At 52.3% G+C, this 19422-nt stretch overlaps 1 long non-coding RNA gene across 1 annotated transcript; it reads left to right on the top strand.

Moving 5' to 3' along the window:
- Positions 1 to 4632: 4632 nt before the first annotated feature.
- Positions 4633 to 18780, top strand: LOC121058519. The gene is made up of 3 exons (XR_005814222.1): positions 4633 to 4726; positions 5398 to 5423; positions 18247 to 18780. It is a non-coding gene; the product is annotated as an uncharacterized LOC121058519 (long non-coding RNA).
- The last annotated feature ends 642 nt before the right edge of the window (positions 18781 to 19422 follow it).

Genomic DNA, 19422 nt, shown 5'->3' with positions numbered 1-19422 from the left:
GAGGTGGGTGCAGCATGGAAGTCACACACGGCCTTCCACCACCCCGAATAATTATCCCGTTTACACCAGCAAAGCTTGACAGCTGCTGCCAGGGGGGCAGCTCCCTCCCTGGCATCCCTGGCTGGGCTGCGAGAAGGTTTCTCTATTCCTTCCATGTCCTTAGAGATGAAAGAAAGGAAATAGAACGGCAGCATTTTGGCCTGAAGGTCTTTATGAAGCGGGAAGGGCTGAATAACGGATGAGGGCATGGTGTGGCTGCCCCGGAGGCTGCTGCCCGTGCAGGAGAGCAGGGCTGTGGCGCCGCACTGCTCACTGTTTCTGCCATTTCAACCACAGAGCTCACAAGGACACAAATCCCTCCTTTGCCTCTTCTTCACCATGGCCACCTGTGCCTGGGTCCGTGGCCAAGCTCCGGTGCGGCTGCCTGGGGCCAGCAGGGGCTGCGAGCCTGGGCTGCCCTTGGTGGGGGCCACGAGTGGCCCGTGCGCGCCCTGCGCGTGCCCTGTGCATCTGCTGCGCATCCCCTGCCGGTGCTTTTCTCACGCCTTCAGCACCACGTGTCACAACATTTCATAACAAATTTAGCTGTCGCTCCATGTTTTATTAGTATAAGTGCCTTAAAAACAGATCAGAGATTCAACTAATTTACTCATTAGTAAAAGGAAATTAGCCATTTGCGATCTCTCCTAATAAAATTAGCCGGGCGACAGATGCTTTGTTGCCATCTTGATCAGGTCACCACGCTGCTGGCATCCAAAGGCAGCCCTGGTGCTGAGCTTTTGGGAGGCCCCGCGGGGCAGCCAGGCACGTCTCCTGCTGCGGGTGCTGCCTCTCCTGCCCTTGGGATGCCCCAGCAGCGGGAGGATGAGTGCCTAACGCACCAGGAACGAAGTTGTTTTGGGCTCTGTAAGGGGGTCAGTGCCAGCTTGGCGAGCCCGGTGCTGCTGGGCACTGTACAAAGCTAATTAGCTGCCTTTGTGGCTGCTCTGCCAAGGCAGCCAGCTCCCCGAGCTGCGAGCAGGAGCCGTCCTGTCCTGTCCCCACTGCCTCACGCAGGACGGCCGGGCTCACAACGTGGCTGCGAGGCGAGGTGGTGCAGAGCAGGGCTCGCGCTCTTCCCCGGGAAGGGAGGTGATGGAGGGGCCGTGATTGAGCTATTCAGGGGTTTACAGGGCTGACAAGGAGCGATCAGGCTTTTTGTGATTTTTTTGCCTGCGTACCTCGTCCTGTAGCAGGGACAAAAGAGCTCTGTGAAATGCAAGGGCTGCCCATTGAAAAGCCGGACGAGGCTGGTGCGCAGCGGGCGATCGTCTTCGCCGGGCTCTCTGCACGGGCCCCAGAAATGGTCTGGGCACGTCCCCTGGCAAAGAAAAGGCAGCCAGCCGGAGCTGGAGAAAAGACAAAAGCCAGAGCAATGCCATCGCCCTGCTAATCACTGCGTCTGTCCCCCGCCGAGCTCTCAGCTCTTGCCCTATTCACCGTGCTCTCAGCATTTTCCCTATTCACCCTGGCAATGATGTGACCTGCGGTGCCGGAGATGACAGCAGATTAACCCCGTGCTTCAGGCAGGGGGACGTCCATCCCCGGCCGGGGTGAGGACACGTTTCTCCCCAGCCTGCAGGCAGAGAGCCCTGCGAGCTGCTCTGCCCGCCCGGGCTGGGCTGATGGGTGCAGGTGGGTGCCGGGCTCGGCGCACGCGCTGCTCCCCTCCCTGCCCGTCTGCTCCATTTTCCTGCTCTGTACTGTCCCGGTACAAATCATTTGCTCAGATAACAGATGACGTGTTTATCCCAAGGGATACAAGTCTGAATATTAGGATGTCAAAACTGGCTGCATTTGCAATACGTTACTGTCAAATGGAAAATAAAAAGGGAGTTTCGGTTATTTAATTTGGTACGAGTGCAGGAGAGTGCAGGCAGAGGAGGCTGCAGCTGCTTTCCTGGCTCCTGCAGGGCTCAGGTCCGGACCTTGTGTTCTTCCACCCTGGGCGAGCCCTGCTGGTGTGCAGCCACTTCTTCCTCCCCGAGGAAAGCGAGGGCACGAGCCCGAGGAATTGCTGGTGGGAGGTGGCGTGTTGCTGCGCTGCCTCTCCTCCCCAGCTCAAACTCTCTCTTTAAACTTGGAGAAGCAGCCTCATCTGCGGGCAGGTCGCATGGGGCACATGGCAGCTCATTCATCCATGCCAGGAAAATTTGTACTTTAAAAAAAATTGTTTTAAAAAGGCTTTTTGAAGACAAACATCCCAGTTCCTTGGGGAAGGCTCTGAGTTTGCAGAATACCAATTAAAAATATAAAAGTACTTTTACAAAAAATCTGTAAAGCCAAGTCCTCAGATCAGGAGAAGGGGGTGTGTGTGCGGGGGTGAGGGGGGCGGATGGCACTTTGTGTCATTTGGCAATAACAAGTTGAGGGGAGGGAGGAGGGGCACCGAAGCGATATAGCACGGGTACCAGAGCAGCGTCTGCTGGAAATCAAAGGCGGGTTATTTATCCGGGTGTCTCACCCTCTGGCTTGCAGCAGAGTGGCACATCTCTCCCAGACTGCAGAGCAGGGAGTGCAGGGGAGCTGCCCCTCTGACAGAAATCATTACTTGGGGAGGAAAGAAAAGGAGCAACACGCAATTACAGCTCGCCGTGGTGGTTAACGTGTAAAACGTGCTCCCGGCCTCTGCTGAGGGCTGGCCGATGAACCAGCGCAGCCCTCGCAGGCTGCCTGCAGGCACCGAGCCCACCAAGGTCTCTGCTCTTGTGGGGAGCAAGGGAAAAGGACAAAGCACCAAGCCCGAAGGGACCGGGTGACAACAGGAGCCTTGGGCTCTGCACGGCCCTGGGGGTGCAGGAGGAGCTCCGAGCGGCTGTGTCCTTATGCTCCCCTGGGGGCGGGCAGCCGGAGGGGCACGGTCCCTTCAGTTCTTCACCATTTCCCCAAAATACAGGGTGGATGAGACGTGGAGAGGGAGGAAGGATAGCTGCAGGGGCTGGAGATGAAAACGGTGCCTCTCCGTGTGAAAGCTCCGAGCGTGTAAAATCAGCTATCTCCCCTTCCCAGCTGCTCCCGTGCCGCCTCCTCCCTGCCCAGGGATGTTTCTCCCTTCTTCTAACGAGGCCATGGGGCTGCAGCTCTGCCGTGTGCTAATCCAGGGATCAACAACGCTGCTGCAGCGATGGGGTTTGGGAGCTTTTGGTAGCCAGGGAAAAGAGAGGGTGGATCTTATAAGTGGACACAGGGTATATAGTAAATAAATAGATCTGCAGCCACGAAGCTGTCCTGGCTCACAGCACCCGTGTGAGGAGGGGCTGTGTGAAGGCCATGAGAGCGGGCTGGTGTCTGCCTTTTCTCTAAACTCCCAAATTTCCCTCTGCTGTCAGCACAAACAGGACAGCTTCTGTGAGTGGACATGTGGCTGAAAGCATCCCTGCCAAAGCCAGAGGGGCTGGCAACACATCTTCCCCCCGAGTGTCTGCACCCCCCAGGGGACGTTTTGCTATTCCTTTCTGCACAACAAACCCATCCTCGTGCAACAGGCACCCGCGTGGCCACGGGTCAGGGTGTGTGGAGGGCTCCTGCCGTGGGGCTGGGGCACGCTTGGGGTGGGCGACCACGTCCTGCCCTCCTCTCACTCCAGGATTGTGGCTCAGCACGTGCTTAGAGGCATTTTAGGCAGGGAGTGTTGGCCCCTCTGAGAAATCGCTGCCACCGCTGGCAGGGCTGGTGCCTGCCTCGGGTCACCTTCCAGCCACGGGGCAGTTAGTGTCCTCCTGTCACTTGGGACACGATGAGTGACAGCCTGCCAGCAGCAGGGACCGGAGCCCTCGTGCTGATGCTAAGATAACGCACTGGGTAATAGTTTTCGACATATTTCATTGAAATATAACAAAATATTTGCATAGCATTATTAGATAAATGGGAGCTGACTGGAGGCAGAGCTCATTTGGAAATCCGATATGAAAATTCATTTAAAATGAAAGAATATGGAAGCTTAAGTTTATGGTAATAGACTGATCACAGGGAGTAGCTAATGACTCCCAACAAATACGTCTCAGCCACGATATCCTCTTCCCCTGCGTGGCTGCTGCCCTCCGCATGCTCCTGCGTTCGCTGGCTCTTGTGCAGAGGATGGGAGTGCCTGATGCTGATGCTGTTAGCAAAACCCTGACTTTTAGGGGTGAAATGGCTGTCAGCTCTGACCCGGCCCAGGATGGAGAAGGGCAGAGCCAGCAGGGCACAGGGACAGGGCAGCTGGGCACGATGGAGCACGGGAAGAGGTTTAGCTTGGGTTTAATTCCCATCTCCCGATGCTAAAGCAGATTGAAATGAAGCGACTGAAAAGCTGCAGATGAGAGGTGGGGAAATTAATAATGTCATAGTAATGGTAGCAATGAGTGGCTGTGCATGTGCTAATTAGTTTGGAGCCCTCTCTCCAACTTCATTGCAGTCCGCGTGCCAGTTTAATCAGCTCATCGTGAGCCGAGCAGCGGCGAGAAGCTCTCAGGTGAGCTCGAGCTCTGCTGCCCACCTGAGCTGAGTTCTGCTCATTAATAACCAAGGGCTTCAGCAGGAGCCGCAGGGATAATTGGGCAGATTGAGAGCCTTGTAATAGAGGTAGGCTTCCCCCACCAGCCCTAAGGCTGCAGGACTTGGGTCAGGTGGGGCCTTCTCGTGCTGCTGGGACGAGGAGGAGCTGCTCTCCAGCCTTGGAAAGCCCAGGCAAGTCCCTCCCCAAAATGTGGGGCTTTTGTACAATTTGTGGGCTTTGGAAGGGAGAAGTAGAGGTCTGATTGTGGGGCACTGTGTGTGAGGGCTGCCTTTCTCTGTGCTGCAGAGGGTCTCTGAGTCCCAAGTTGTGAAGCACTCTGTGCTGTGTCCTCGCATCTGAATGGCTTCAGGTGCCAGCTGCTGCCTGCCTTGGTGGTTTGAGCTGTGGGCAGCTGCGCTGGGGTCTCTGCTGTCTGGAAGGATGTGCTGTTGTCCCCTGGTAGAGCCGTTCCTCGGGAGCCTTCTGCAGCCCTTCTGTGGCACGCATCAGACCCCGCGCCCTGGCTGGTGGCTGGGATGAGGATGAGTAACAGGGTGCTGAGAAACCTTATCAACCCACAGCAAAACAGGCAGATAGGCTCTGCGAGAGGTTTCCAGGGAGTGTTGGAAGGAAAAAGAAGGGTTGTGTTGTGTGGGACCAAAGACAATGTACAAAAGGTCTCTGTAGCCACCTGTGACACAGATAAAGGCACGCATTGAATTTCTGGCTTTCAACATTTTAGCTAAGTTTCTCCTTTTAAGTTCCTGGTAGGTGTGGGAGGTGAAGCAGTGTGGGAGGGAAGATGGAAGGAAGAGCAGATGAAAAAGAGGATAAAACATGACACGCAAATAGGCAACTGCACCCTCTTTGTGTCTTTTCAGTCGTTTGCCCTTCATTTGTCACAAAGGTTTGGAGGAAGCCTTGTCTTTGGGGTGTTGGGTGGGATGCTGGGTGCTGAGTCACAGGCAGCCTTTGGGAAGATGTTGGCCAATCCCCCTGGTCCTCACACCAAAATGGGCTGTTGCAGGGGTTTGTTGCTGAAGGAAGGATGAGGGGGCAGAGATGCTGTGCCTGGTGCCCGCTCGTGGGCCCAGGTGAGGGTGCTTGGCTTGGTGTCCCCAAGCCCTGGTGGCCCTGGGGACAAGGTGGTCCTTGAAGGGCAGCTCCTTCCCCAGCTGTAGGACAGGGCTTTTGGCATGCTGAGGACAGGCTAGCAGAGGGTTAAGCTAATTTAATTCACTTGCTCATTGTACAAAAACAAAGGCAGTCTATCTTTAAATTACATAAAGAGTCTGCAAGCAGCCTTCATTTAGAGCTTTCTTCAGAAACCGGCTGCCCGTGGACTTCTACAGGCAGTCGATACTTTAATCTTGATATTTCACTAACAAAAATGTTTCTTAGAAGGCTAAAAAAAGAAAACTGCTACTCGCAATGTAGAAAGGTAGAGATTTTTCTGCACAAAATCACGCGTGAGAATAGCAGGGAGAAAACTTCCCAGCCGGCAGTTTAATAGTGGGCTCCCTCGCCTGCGTGTTGATGCTGTTCCTATTAGTATTCGGTGCTGGTGCGAGAGCCACTTAGGCCTTAAAGACATCTTCGCACAGACACAATTGAAATGTTTTTATAAATGACCAGCAGAGTTTGAGTGACATGCCCTTCTTAAGCTAAATAAAATTAAAGATAAACCTTCTAAAAAATACATGAGCTAAACATCCCTTCTGTGCTTCATTATGCAAATGCTCCTGCCCATTGCTGCGGCAATTAGCTGCCTCCCTCAAGGTGCTCGGTGGCTTGGGGGTGGCAGGATGAGAGACCTGGCCCCTCGCCTGTGCACCCCTTCCCCTTCTCCTCTTCCCTGGGGACTGCAAATGAGCCACAGGATCGGAGTGCTGATGGGGTATGGGGAGGTGCTTCCTTGCTGCAGTTGGGATGAAAATATTGGCTGCTTGTCGAAGCTGGTATTTGGGTGAAGTTTTTAAATGTTCTGCTGTAGATGTTTGCTCGGTTCTGCTGTAATATTTGCTTGGTTTTGGTGAAAATAAGTGGTGTGGTTGGGGTGTCTCTGCTCACCCTGTTCTTACTTCAGTGGGGCTGGGAACTGGGTGGGAGACCCGTAATTTGTGCTTCTGCTGTGGGTGGCATCGTGCTGCTGCTGTGAGGGGATGCTGGTGCTGGGCTGCTGGGCAGCAGCCCCTGCTGTGCCTCCTCCAAACCACTGCCCTGCTTGCTAGTCAATGGGCTGCGAGTGTTTCTGCTGTGGCTTCATGTCTAATTGCCTCTGTCCTTGTTAACATGTTCTCCCCTTCTTTGCGCTCCCCCTAATGAGTAACTCCTACTTGATGTACAAGATGTAAGTATACAAGTTATTAATCTTCCACCAAAGCAATTACATCAGCATGAAATTCCTCACTGACGGTGCGCTTGTTCTGCTATTGCCCCCTTATCAGGTTAGCAATTTCAGATCTGCATTAAGTGTTCAGAAATCAATTTTCAGCTTATTTTGTGCTACAAAATTTGCCATGCCTGAATCTGTGATACTAATTGAACAAGAGCAATTGATGTTTTAGTAGTAATTAAGGATGGTAATTATTACCAAATCTCCCCATGGCCCCATGTGCTTGCTTTGGACTTGTCAAAACCAGAGGCAGGCGGAATCAATCTTAATAAAGTTGGTACTTCAAAGTGTCTTCCCAGTGATGGTTTCCCACAAGGTTGGTGATAGAGTGGTAGAGGAAGATGGGGACAAATTATGAAGCCTTGTAGAATGCAGGGACACTAATGGATGTTTCCTAATTTTAAGAAGTCTTTAACCAAAATGAAAACTTCTTGTTGATGCTTAATGGAAGAATCCCCGTATGGGTGGTTTGGAGATCACAGGGACGAGGTCTTGTGTGTGGGTAGCCTGGCTGAGCCTGACTTGTCCTCTTGCTAATAGCCTGGAAGGACCCATGCATTTGCCCCTCTCTTCGTGCTTATAGTGCTGCTTGACAGCCTTTCCAAACCTCAGGGAGCTGTGCTGCGTGGCAAGATGCTGACCTATCTATTAACACCTATTTTAGGGACACTTTTGCCCTCTGATGCCAGACCCGAGTGCCTGCTGCCATTCCTGACAGCCTGACCGGTGGGTGGGCATGCAGCTCACAGAGCAGCACTAACCAGCCCAGGCTTCTGGCCCTGAGGAGGAAGAGGGAAAACGCTGGGCAGTGTCTTGCGGGGCCCCCAGCAGGCTGCTGGCTGCAGGCATTTATTTCCCAGGCTCGCTGGTTTCTGTTGCTCTGCAAGGCAAATCCTCTGTCTCTGGTGAGATGGCTTCTGACTGATATTTATACAAGCAAAAGCAGGATCAGGCCTGCTGAATCGCAGTCTGCTTGTCCCCATGGAAACAGATGTGGGATGTTGCAGAGCTGATCTTGCAGCTCAAACTCTGCGCGTCGGCCCTTGTCCCCGGTCCCTCGCAGAAGAGCCCTCCAGCAGGAGGGGGGAGCCAGCCCTGATATCCATTTTGTCTTTGGAGAGCGAGCCCCTTCTCTTCAGGGGAAAAAATGGAAATGTAATCAGATCAGCTTGTATAGTGCAAATAGAAAATCAGTTTTAATAAAGCCAGAAGAAATGCAAAGCAGCCGCTTGTGATGGAAATGGTGTTAAATAGACACCTCTTTAAGAAAAAGCAGCTCTGGGGATGTTGATCGGGGAGGCGCGCAGCCTTGGGCTTGCTCCTGCTGCTTGCTGAGCGGCAGCACCAGCAGCCTGCACAGGCCGAAATGGCTTCGAGGGTCGGTTCGTGTGTGGTGAGGTGGGGCAGGGCCCCAAAGGCACCTGCGGACCCCTGGGGTGCCCAGGAGGCTTCCCCTCTGCAGCCCCTCTGCCTGGGGAGCGGCTCCTGCTGGCTCCGCTTGCTCCGAGGCACTGCAGTTCTTAATTATAGCTCTGAGGAGGCACTTTGGCTTTATTGCTTTCATTTATTACACGCAGACCAGTGTCTGTTTTTTGAAGCAGCTATCTGGTCAAATCGTGGTTGATAAGCAATACTGGCCTGTCTTTTTAAGACAGCCAAAATTTATCACTTTTTACTTATTTATTTTGCAAGTCTGTGGTGGTGGCATGTATTTTTCTTCAAGTGACATTTTGCAAAAGGCTTTATTTTCCCATTCAGCCCTAGGAAAAAAAAATGAAGGAGCAAGCCAGGTCTGTAATAAAATCCACATGGAGGTAAAGGAGGTACCTTGGTGCTCAGTTGCAGTGGTGCAGTGACTGCTGGACCGCTCAGGTGGCGGAGCAGTTGTCCACCACTATTTATTTTTTAAATTGGGTGCTGAGTGGCACTGGGCTTTCTGAGCAGTGGTAACAGATGGCGTGGTGCTGGGACTTGCTCTGCACCCTGCTGCTGCTCTGTTTGTGCTGGGAGCAGTGTAGGGGCAAGGAGTGAAGCAGGTGGGACAGGGATGGGGTTTGGGAGAGGCTTGTGAGGCTGTGCCTAGCAATATGTGAGTCTTTAAATCTCTCCCCTTCCTTGCAGGCACAGCTCCACTTATAGTGAAAATTGTCCCAGCAAATGAAACAAAACAAGAAGAAATTTAATGCGTGAAACTGTTATTAGAGCCCTGAGGGACAGGCTCCCTTAAAGCTTCCTTTAATGAGATTACAGGTGTGATGCTTTTTATGTCTGTTATGCTGTGCCAAATGGGTTTCAAGCCTGTTCGGTGCCAGCCAGCTGTGACTTCTGCAGAGCCACGATGGGTAAGCTGAGCAGGGACACCCAGACCCCAGTGAGTGTCCCCAGCTCCCCAGGAGGGCAGAGGCCCCGCTGTCTGTGCGGGTGGTGCAGGCTGTGCTCGCTGCCCTAAGGACAGGCTCTCCCTTACCGGCTGCACGGAGCAGCAGCTCCATGTTGCTGTACTTGGATGGTGTCCTCGATTCTGTGAGGGCTTTTAGCAAGGTGTCCTGTGGGACTGCAGCCAGGCACCTGCTGGTCCAGCTCTGAAACAACCTCTGGGTGCAGAGCCCAGGGCAGCATCCCCAATTTGTCCCCAGCCATAGGCATTCCTGCACTGCTCCTTGCCTGGGGTGGTGCTGGGGAGCAGGGTGAACCCCAGCCTGTGCTGTAGGGAACCACAATCAATCCCCAATTATCGATGGGAACAAACAGGTTAAACCCCCCAGCACTGCTTTTCTCCTCTGTTTCTTCCAATGGGTGGAAGATGCTCCATGGATAATAAAGGACAGCGTTTCCCCTTTGATATCAATGCTTGACTCAAAGGAAAGAGTCAGACGTTTGGAAGGGAGAAAGGAATTGAAAGGCACACAAAGCAAAAGGCATGATCTATAATTGGCCAGCTGTAATTTCATAATTCATCTCTGTGAAACACAATGAAATTAAAAGAGTTTAGATTCCAAAGTGTAATGATCATCAATTAAATTCTGCTGGGGCTGAGCTTCCTTCTCATTTGAATTTTATTTTATTATTATTATTTCTCTGTGATTGCAGGAGGATGAAAACAAAAGCTGCTGCTGTTAGAGGTTGCTGTGGCGGGGCTGGTGGGGAAGCAGTTGGGGAGAATTAGAGACAGCAATTACTGCTGGGTGACAGAGAAAACCAAGGGAAAGGAGGTTTTTCCTCTGCCTTGCACCAGTCTTAGGCAGGGGAATCCATCATTCTGAGTCTAATCAGCTAATGCTGATAAACTGCCAGCAATAACTGACAATTGAACTGTGGGTTTTGGGCTGGGAGTTCATTCATTTTGAAAGTGCCATAACTAACCCATTAAAAACAGAAAAGCAAAAAAGAAAAGCCCTGGCCCCTGCCTGGGTCCCCTAATGAAGGCTGCTGTTTATTCTTTTAAGTGTGGATGATGATGTGTTTAGCAGCTATTGATGCCGGAGGTTTAGCCGAGGCTGGAAAAGCTGCTTGATGCATTGAAGAAAGGCGTTGGTGTTTATCCCTGGCAGCGTTGGCCCTGGGTGCTGTTCCTGCACGTAATCCCGGGGCAGCTGGGCTCAGCCTGCTGCGCTGCTGGTGGGGGGCACCGGGATGGGCTCTGGGCAGGGCAGCAGGGCTGAAGCTTGCTGGGTTACATCTCACAGGATCAGGCTCTGAAAATATGGCGCTGGGGTAGTACATAAGTGTCTATGGCAGTTCCCTCGGGGAATTACCTCCCATCGATTGGATCGCTTATAGTCTCCGTGTTAAATTACTGATGCAAATAGGCTATGCTTGCTCTGCTTGCAAGCTGCTGTTTAAATGGTAAAGCCTCGCTTAGGAGTGCAGCTACGTTTGGTGTATGTTCACTTACCGTTTCTGTGGTTAAATACACATTGACAAACGCAACAATCGTGCGGTGCTCTGGATAAATGCTGCTCTGGCAAGATGCAAGCTGAAGCAGGGCGGCAGTGGCTTCCCCTCTTGTACCTCTCTTAGGCAGACAGTGCCTGAAGTTGACCAGGGGAGAATATGCAGAGAGTGATTTCACACCAGGACAGCAGATCACACAAACTGCTCTCTGCAGGATCTTCTGCACAAGGGCTGAGGAACCAAGGGGCACGTGGCAGCTGCCTGGGCTAATTCATTACCCTGAGAACCGGGGTCACTTCCCCAGCCACGCGTCCCCTCGGTCTGCACCAGAGAGCTCGGCTTTTACCAAGGCCTCCATCATAGTTTGAAGCTCTGTGGACAGAGGTTTCCAGATTTATATACATGTGGGACTTAGATAGCCAGCTTCCCTTAATTTAAAAGGAGTCGCTTTTCCAGTAAATCACAAAGCTGGGGAGTGGCTGCTGTAGTTGTGCATCCTGTGTTACTAGGAATGGGGAAGTTCCCAAGCGGCTTTTTGTTTAGCAGGGGAGATTTCTGACCAAAACACCCCGTTGGGGTTGCAGTTTCCAGGTGCTGAGAACCCTTTTACAAAATTCCTCTGCTTAATTACCCTTGCTGTAAAACTGTGCACCTGATGTCTGGTCTGCATTTGTCTGGCTTTCACTTCCAGCAACTGAGTTTTTTACACCTTTGTTGTTAGACTGAAGAGCCCTCTACTATCAGTTTTTTTGTTCTCTGTGTAGGTATTTAAAGGCTTTGATCAAGTCACCTCATCACCTTCTCTTTGTTAATCTGGAAAGACTGAACTCCTTGAGACTTTTGCAATAAGGCAGGAATTGTGCCTCTGCGTCCCTCGGCTGCTTTGAAAATCCCAGCCAGAGAGTCTAAGGTTGGGCACCTGAAAACGAGAGGGTATTTAGAGAACTCACCCCATTACGTCTTTGTGCTCCTCTCCCCCTTTTTGCACCGGGCTTTGAGATTAGAGGGCTTGTGCTAGCGATGGTTGGAAAGTTTCTGTTCATTTTCTCTCCTTTTTTCTTCTGTGATGGATGGTAACTCCTCAGAAATGGCTTTCCCAGGGAAGCACAGGCTCTTTTGAGTGTTCCCCCCCGGCTGCACTCTGCCCTGTGCCGGTGTGCCTGCCCCCCTGTGCCTGGGGGAGAAGAGGAATTGCTGCTATCTGCTCGCTTCTCCTTCGCTACTTGGCCTCTGCAGGCAGGGTGAGTGCTGTGTTTGCAAATGTTGTGGTCTGGTATTTTTTCCCCCCTTGGTGGTGGTAGAAGAAAATGTCTGTCTTTGGGGAGGTGGGAGCAGCAGCATATGTGAGTTATTTTCCTGGAGAGCTGAAAATGACTGCGTGTTCATCTTAGAAAGCTTTCATGGATCAGTCAAAGAGGGCTCGCTTTAATCTAGACCCAGCAGACCCTTCTGCACAACATATTTAGGAGGTTGCACAAGTTAGCTCCAGGAAAGCCTCCTGGGAGCCCACTAAAGCCTATCATCAAAGATGCTTAGTCTTTGCAGGAAACATTGTGCAAAGACTAAATGATCCAGAAAGGGTGTATCACCTCAAAGGGGTCTGCTTCCCAGCCTTGCTCTGAATTTCAAATTCCTCCCTGTGCTGTGGCCCAGCTCGGTCCCTAAAGCACCAAAGTGCAAGCTGCTCGCTGATGGTTTTCAGGACCAGGCTTACCTGTGCACGTAGCTCAGATGTCCCCAGCGTGCCACGTCCCTGGCACTGGGCACAGCAGTGTGCTGGCTTCCAGCAGAAGAAAAAACCACTTGTGCTTGACAATTCCCCTTCCTGCCCTGAGCCCCATGCTCTGGAGAAGGCATTGCATGGGTGAAGGTGCTCAGGGATGCTGGGGGTGGCTCTGCCCCACGGGGGGCTGGCAGAGCCCATCTGGGCGCTGCTCCCTTGATGCTGACCGCCTCTGAGGTGTGATGCTGCTGGGCAGGGCAGTGCTGGCAGGGGAGGAAGGCTTCCCCCCCAGCTGCCCCGCTGTAATGACTTGTCAGGAATGTGAGGATGGACGGGGCGCACCAGGTCCTGATGAGATGATACAGCAAAGATTCCATTTCATCTTGAATTTGACATTAAACTTTAATAGTCTCAAGGACAAGAAGCCAAGAGATATCAGATGTAATGAGATAAAGCAAAGTTTCTCTGACAGCAAATTTGATCACAAATGGGCTCTGAGATTGCTTCTTTGATATAAATGAAACATAATTCATCTTCCAGTGCCTTGAATGGGCTGTGAGGCCATGTATAATAACAGTGTCGCCATTGCCTAGCTCTGACAAGTGCCTGCATGGCACGAGGGGACAGGGCCCCGAGACCCTGCTGCTCTCCTCTGTGCCCCGGAGGGGACCCCGAGGCAGGAACGTGCTGCCAAGAGCTGGTGAGCAGCTTGCAAGTACCTGTGCTGCTCCCATGTGCTGCTCTGTGCTCCGGTGTCGGGGGCTGCTGGGGGTGAGAGCGTGGTGGGGCTGTGCTCCTGTCCCAGGGGATCGCTGTCACCCAGCCCCAGCTGGCTCGGGCAGCACCAAGCTGCTGAGCACCAGCCTTGTCTGTGCAGGGATCTGTGGTTTTAGGTTTTGCAGTGGAAAGCAGAATGTGGATGGTCCCGGCAGAAGTGCCCAAAGGGTCAGTGGGACATGGGACAGGGAGCGCAGTGCTGGCAGAAATCTCGTTCCTGCTTGCTCAGGCTGCTGCAGCCAAAACTGGAGGCCACGAAGCTGAGGTTTGCTCCTCACATGGCTGTGCTGCTTTGCCCAGGTGATGACTTCCCTCCTCCACCAGGACACTGGCATTTGCAGGTAGTGCATAAGGAAGCAAACAACACTTCTATGTGGCTGCAGTAACCACTGGGTTCTGTGCTCTGGGATTTTTTGTTTTGCTCCTGCTTGTGCGAACCCTTGGCTCACGTGTGTTCCCATGAAGGGTTTCCAGCTGCCTGCACACTCGGAGGCTGCTGTGCCTCGCCTGCTCAACCAGCAAGCCGAGGTGCAGCTCCTGCTCTGGAGGACCCAATCCTGTGACCATTGTTAAGGCATAACGAGGAATGACACAAATGAAGCAAATACATCTGAGCTGCCCAGAGACCGAAATAAGTTCACGTAGCAGGTTCATTGAACAATTGTGAATAACAAAGCTATTTGCTAAAATCTATCTGATTGCAGTTAGCTGAGCAAAGAAAAGGGCCAAATTAATTGGGTAAATCATTTGTGACAAAGAGTCAGCCAAGCTCTGGTTGTGAAGATTAATTAGTTGGTGTTTGAAGAGATTGAAAAGAGTTGAAAGATTGCCAAATGCTATCAGTTAGTCATTTGGAAAGTAGCACCAGCAAGGAGGGCATGGCACCTGGCTCTGCGGAGCACGGGGAGTTGGTGCTTGGGCCAGAAGGGCAGCAGCCTGATGTTGGAAAACCCAACGATGATCCCAAATCCTGCACTGTTTGTTTGAGCCAGGCCATACCCTGGGCTCAGCAGGGTTTGGGAACAGCGTGAGCCTTGGCAGCTGTTGGAGGAAGGTTTGAGGAGCGGGGTCTGAGGTTGGGAAGGGGAGCAGGGGGCTGTGAGCACCGTGCATGGAGGCTGAGGGTAACAGCTGGAGTATAAATGCAATAGCAAAGCAGGTGGGATATGAGTTTGCTGGGTGCTTTAAAGCCCTCTTTGTGAGAATCAGCATGTCCCCGCGTGGCGGAGGAGAGGTCTTGTACCAGCTGAGAGCATTTGTCTAGATGGCAACTTGCTCTGTGGAGCTGATCTGCCTGTGCCCAGTGCCCCGGCACTGCTGTGAGCGCTGCTCTGCTCGTCTCCAGCAGCCCGGAGGAAGACCTTGGGGCTGACAGTGCTGACACTGTAATTATAATGGATTCATTTTGTACCATTTCCTGATCTTGTTATTATCTTTGTCATCAGAATTAATTTAGCTCTGTGTTTTTCCTTCCCCTCTCCCTTCCCCTTTCTCATTACAAGTGTCTTGGAGAGGATGTGACAGCCTTGTAATGGGCAGTGTGGCAGGTGAGACGTGGAGGTGATCTCCAGTGGTGTGACCTTTCCTGCTGCCTCGGCGGTGGTGCCGAGCTGCGGGGCCGTGCTCCTTGCCTCATTGTGACACTGGGAGCCTCTGTGCCCTGCCTGCCCGCCAGCTCAGGGGGCATCCCCTGCTGCATCCCTGCCCCTGCTCATGGAGAGATCACGGTGGCAGTGAAACGTTCCCTTTTTCCAGGGCTGTTGGGCTGGTTTCCAGGGTCTCTCTGTATTTTGCCTACAGGTGTCTCTCTTGAGCAGCTCTGGGGTGCTCTGAATCGGGCTACAAATATCGCACCGAGGGGAGATTGCTCCTGATGCAGCTCCCCTGCATACATCTGGTGGCAAACACCATCAGTCAGCGGGGTGGGACAGAGGTGTCCTGCCATGAGCGCAGCACTTGATACTTTTCTTAATCGGCATGATGAACTTGATTTATTTGTTAATTAACAGACATGCCTGTGATTACGTGTGTTTTAGGTATGGTTTAAGGTGAGGGTTCCCTTTGGGGAGCTGTGGGGAAGGCAGAGGTGATGGGGCAGCTGGGCACAGTCCCATTTACGTGAGAGGTGCGGGTGTGTGGAGTCAGGAGCTGGACAGATGAGAAATCTGGTTGTGAACCTCTGCTTGGTGTTCCCCCAGGTCCCGACTATGTCCTTCCTCTCCACACTGATTGGAGATGTGGGAAACGGGGCTGCCTTGAAGACCACCAGCGCACTTAGCTGAGCAAGTGTTCTCTGCTTGCCTTGGAAGAGGTTTGCCCATGGCCTTATACTTGGTGCAGACTTCTTGTTGTGATTGCAGATACGTTAATTGTCTGTGGGGAAACGAACAGGAGGTTTTTGCATGATAAAGAAGCCTGAAAATCAAGGATGACAGCTGCTTCATTTTCTATTTAAAAAAAAAAATTATTATCATTAAATTGCTTCTAGTGGCCTGTAATATTTTTGTACAGTCGCAATTACAGCTCTTGGAGGATTAAACTGCATGCACACACACAACCTGTTAACTTAGTCTAAAGGGCAGCATTGAAGCTCCCCAGTGCAAAGAGAACCAACACTTCTACCTCACCCCATTTAGCCTAATGAGGCCAGCACGCTGTAAAACCAGGATGCACATGAGCAGGCTTTGATTGTAGGGAACAGAGGTTTGGTCCTGGGCTCAGGACCGGCTGGCAGCAGCACTGGGGCTCCCTGTTAGCATTTGGGTCCTGTGTTGTTGTGCTCCCATTTGTTAGCCTGCCAGCTGTTCTTGCTGGAGAAGGAGTCTGGGATGGTTCTGTGATTTTTTTTCCTTTTTTTTTTTTTCAGTGACAAAAATGACATTTGCTGTTCCCAGATATGTAGCTTAATCGTGCTCCATGAACACAGCCTGTGCTCCTGCTGTGATTCCCCAGCATCTGCTGGAGCTGCAGCCAGCAGCGCTGGGAGGATGGGGCAGTGCATCCAGCGTGCTCTCCTCAAGCTTTCCCTTCCTGACTCTGGAAAATAGCACTTGTGTTTTCCAGTGATGCTGTGCGGTGAGAGATTTTTCATTCCTTTCGCCCCCCCATGTGTTGCATTGTGCTAAAACGCAATGGGCTGAGTGCAGGCTGTTGATGGGGTCCTTCCTGCCTGAAACTCCTGGTGAATATGAAAAGTCGAATTGATTCCCTCTAATAAATGAAGCAGTTGGATGTCTCATTTGTAACTTGACATCCACGCCGGCGCTTCAGCTGCTGCTTCTCACCCCTGGCTGGGAGATGCACTTATTAAGATGGCATTCTGTGAAGTTATTGCCATTTACCGGGAGCCAATCTATCTGCAATTCGCTTCGGGTCGGGAAGGAGCTGCTGGTGGGGGCAGAGAGAGCTGGGGGTGGGGGAGAGGTCTGGAAGGCCTTTTGGATGTCTACTTTCTGCCGATAGATCACTGTCTTGTTCATCGTCTGCTGCTGAAGGAGATCATTTGCTAACCTGGCAGGGACTCGGGGTGCACTTTGTGCAGCCTGGGAGTGGCTGCGGTGAGCTGTGCGTGTGCCAGCCTCTGCCTGGGCTGCGTGGGGCTGGCCGTGACTTACCGAGGGACATCTTGGTGCAAGGCTACGTGCTGTGGGGCAATCTGTTGGGCATTCCCTTGGTGCCCATCTCTGATCCCCACAAAGCTGATGGAGGTCAAAAATGTTGCCTTTTGTAGAGGAGCAGGAAATGTGGTGGGGACCCTCCTCCTGGGCAGCACCTTATTCTGTGAGGTCTTTGGTGATGGAAACAATTTTGCCCGCTTCCCCTCCCCTCTGCTTTTCTGTTGTGGCTCCTCCGCAGGATTAAAAACAATCACGATAAATCAGAAACCCTCCCTTGGTCTCGGCAAGATGCTGAGAACCAGGAATAAGAGTTTATCCATCCTAAATAATAATGCACTGGAGTTGCCAGCTCCCTGCTGGCTCGATTTGCATGATGCTAAAAATCAATGACCCAGGTGACTCTTTGATGCACAGAGAAGAGAGTCCAAAGGACTCAGTGCTGGACTATCCAGGGACACGCACGATGCTAGAAGCTATTAACAGTGAGGACATTGTCATGGGCTAAACATGCCCTGGATTTCACACCAATCTAACAAAGGGAGTTAGTTGCTGTGAGTGCAGAGCCTGGGCTGATTAAATCTTTGTTTAAGAGCTCCAGAGCTCCATTACCTACATCAGGAGGGAGTTAATTAAATAAGGAAGGTGGGAGGTGGCAGCTGATGTGGCTGGGGGCATCTCCACAGAGGCACAGCTCTGGCACGGTGCGAGGCTCTACTCACACATTTGCTCTCTGGACACCATGCCAGACGAGGGCAAGCCTTCAAACCCTGTCTGGTCACGTCAGGGCTGGTGCTTCTCAGGGAGGGGGTGACGTGCAGGATTTCAGTGCCACTGTCTCTTCTGCAACCCCTGCTATTCCTTTCCTTCGCTCTGGGTTTCCCTGGAAATTAGTTTTTCCAGGAATTTGGGTGCTCCTGGGTCTGCCCCATCCCTGCTGTCAGCACCATCCTGCAGCACTTGGCCTGGTGAGAGCGGAGCGGTGCCTTCCCTGGGGACCTGTGGCTGCCCCTCCTGTTTGTTCCTGCAATTATTCCTCGAACTGCCTCGGTGCAGACGAGGTGTGAGCACTGATGTCCTCCCACGCAGGGAGTGTTTGGGTACTGACACTGCTGCCTTTACCGTCGCTGCCAAGCACTCTTGTGGAGGAGCACAATTCTACCTGGCTCCATGTTTGAGGAGCACAGTGGGGATGAGCTGATGGCAAATCAGCAGAATCCCCCTCCAACACCAATAAAACAAGCTTCTCTCCGGGATCCCTATTTGTTATTTGGGTATCAGGTTGGCTGTAATCTGTTTCCATTTTCATTACGTGTGTCCCTCTCAGGAGCCAGAGGCTCAGTGGCAGGAACCCCGCTGCTTCCATTTGACTGCACGAGGCAGTAGATGAGATTCCTGTCTGCTGCATGGAAGATCCCCAGTGATATCAGCTAGATATGCGAGAGGGAGCTGGGGGAATATTTCTGCCTTTATTTATTGGAGTGGAAGACGTCGCACGCTGTTGTAGTAAGACGCATAATGTCTCCTTACTCTCACACTTGCTCTCTTCTGATGACTTGTAACAAATCACACAAAGGGTATTTCCATGAGGAGGGACTGTTGCTGGCCTGCACCCAACAGCACTGGGTGAAACATCCGTGGAGCCTCCCTGCTGGTGGAGCTGAGTGCGGGTTTGGGCTCTGCATCCCCAGGCGATGCTCCTGCACATGTTCAAACCAGCAGCAGCTCCTTCCACGGGTTTGTGCTTGGTGAGCTGATGCCAGGGAGGAAGGTGAGCTGCAGCAGAGATGAAATATCACGCAGCACAGCATAACGTTGCTCGCTTGACATTGCAGAGCCTGGAACCTGTTGGTCCCTCTGGTAGCACTGAGCCTGCTCGGATTTGGCAGTGAATCTCAGGCTTCAGCAGAGCATGGTGGATGCTAGGAACAAGTGTGTCAGTATTTCATTGCCCACCTGACGCTGTCCTGCGCTGCCCTTTCTGGAAAGAGACAGATGTACTGGCTCTGTTTACTGATGGGGAAACAGGGAGAGTGCTGGTGCCTTCCCAAAGCCACCCTCGATCACAGGAGATGCTGCATCAGCTGCTGCATGTTGAGTCCGTGATGTGCTGTGGACAGGGCAGCCTGCTCAGTGCCTCTTGGCTGAGCTCTCCTCCTCCTCCCAAGCACAGCCCACATGTGTGGCACCAGCGTGCAGCCCCTGTCCACACTGCCTGGGCACTGCTGGCTCCGGGTGCCAGAGATGCTAAAGCAAATCTAATGAAATATGCAAGAAAGTGGTGCAAATAATTTTAATCTGTCAGTGCTGGAGACAGCAAAAGGTGAAAATAATGAAAGAAGCTCAGATGATGTCTGACATCCTGGCTATATCAGCTGGAACAGACACTTCATTAAAGTGCTGCAGTCCCAGGCCAGGCATGGGAAGGGGAGATGTCAGTTAATGATCTCTTACTTGTGGCACATTGGAGCAGCAGGGCCAAAAACCTCCTCTCCTGGGAGGA

This window comes from Cygnus olor, chromosome 22, assembly GCF_009769625.2.
Source record: "Cygnus olor isolate bCygOlo1 chromosome 22, bCygOlo1.pri.v2, whole genome shotgun sequence".
Classification (NCBI taxonomy): Eukaryota; Metazoa; Chordata; class Aves; order Anseriformes; family Anatidae; genus Cygnus; species Cygnus olor.
The sequence above is the reverse complement of the archived record's forward strand: the minus strand, read 5'-3'. Positions and strand labels throughout refer to the sequence as shown.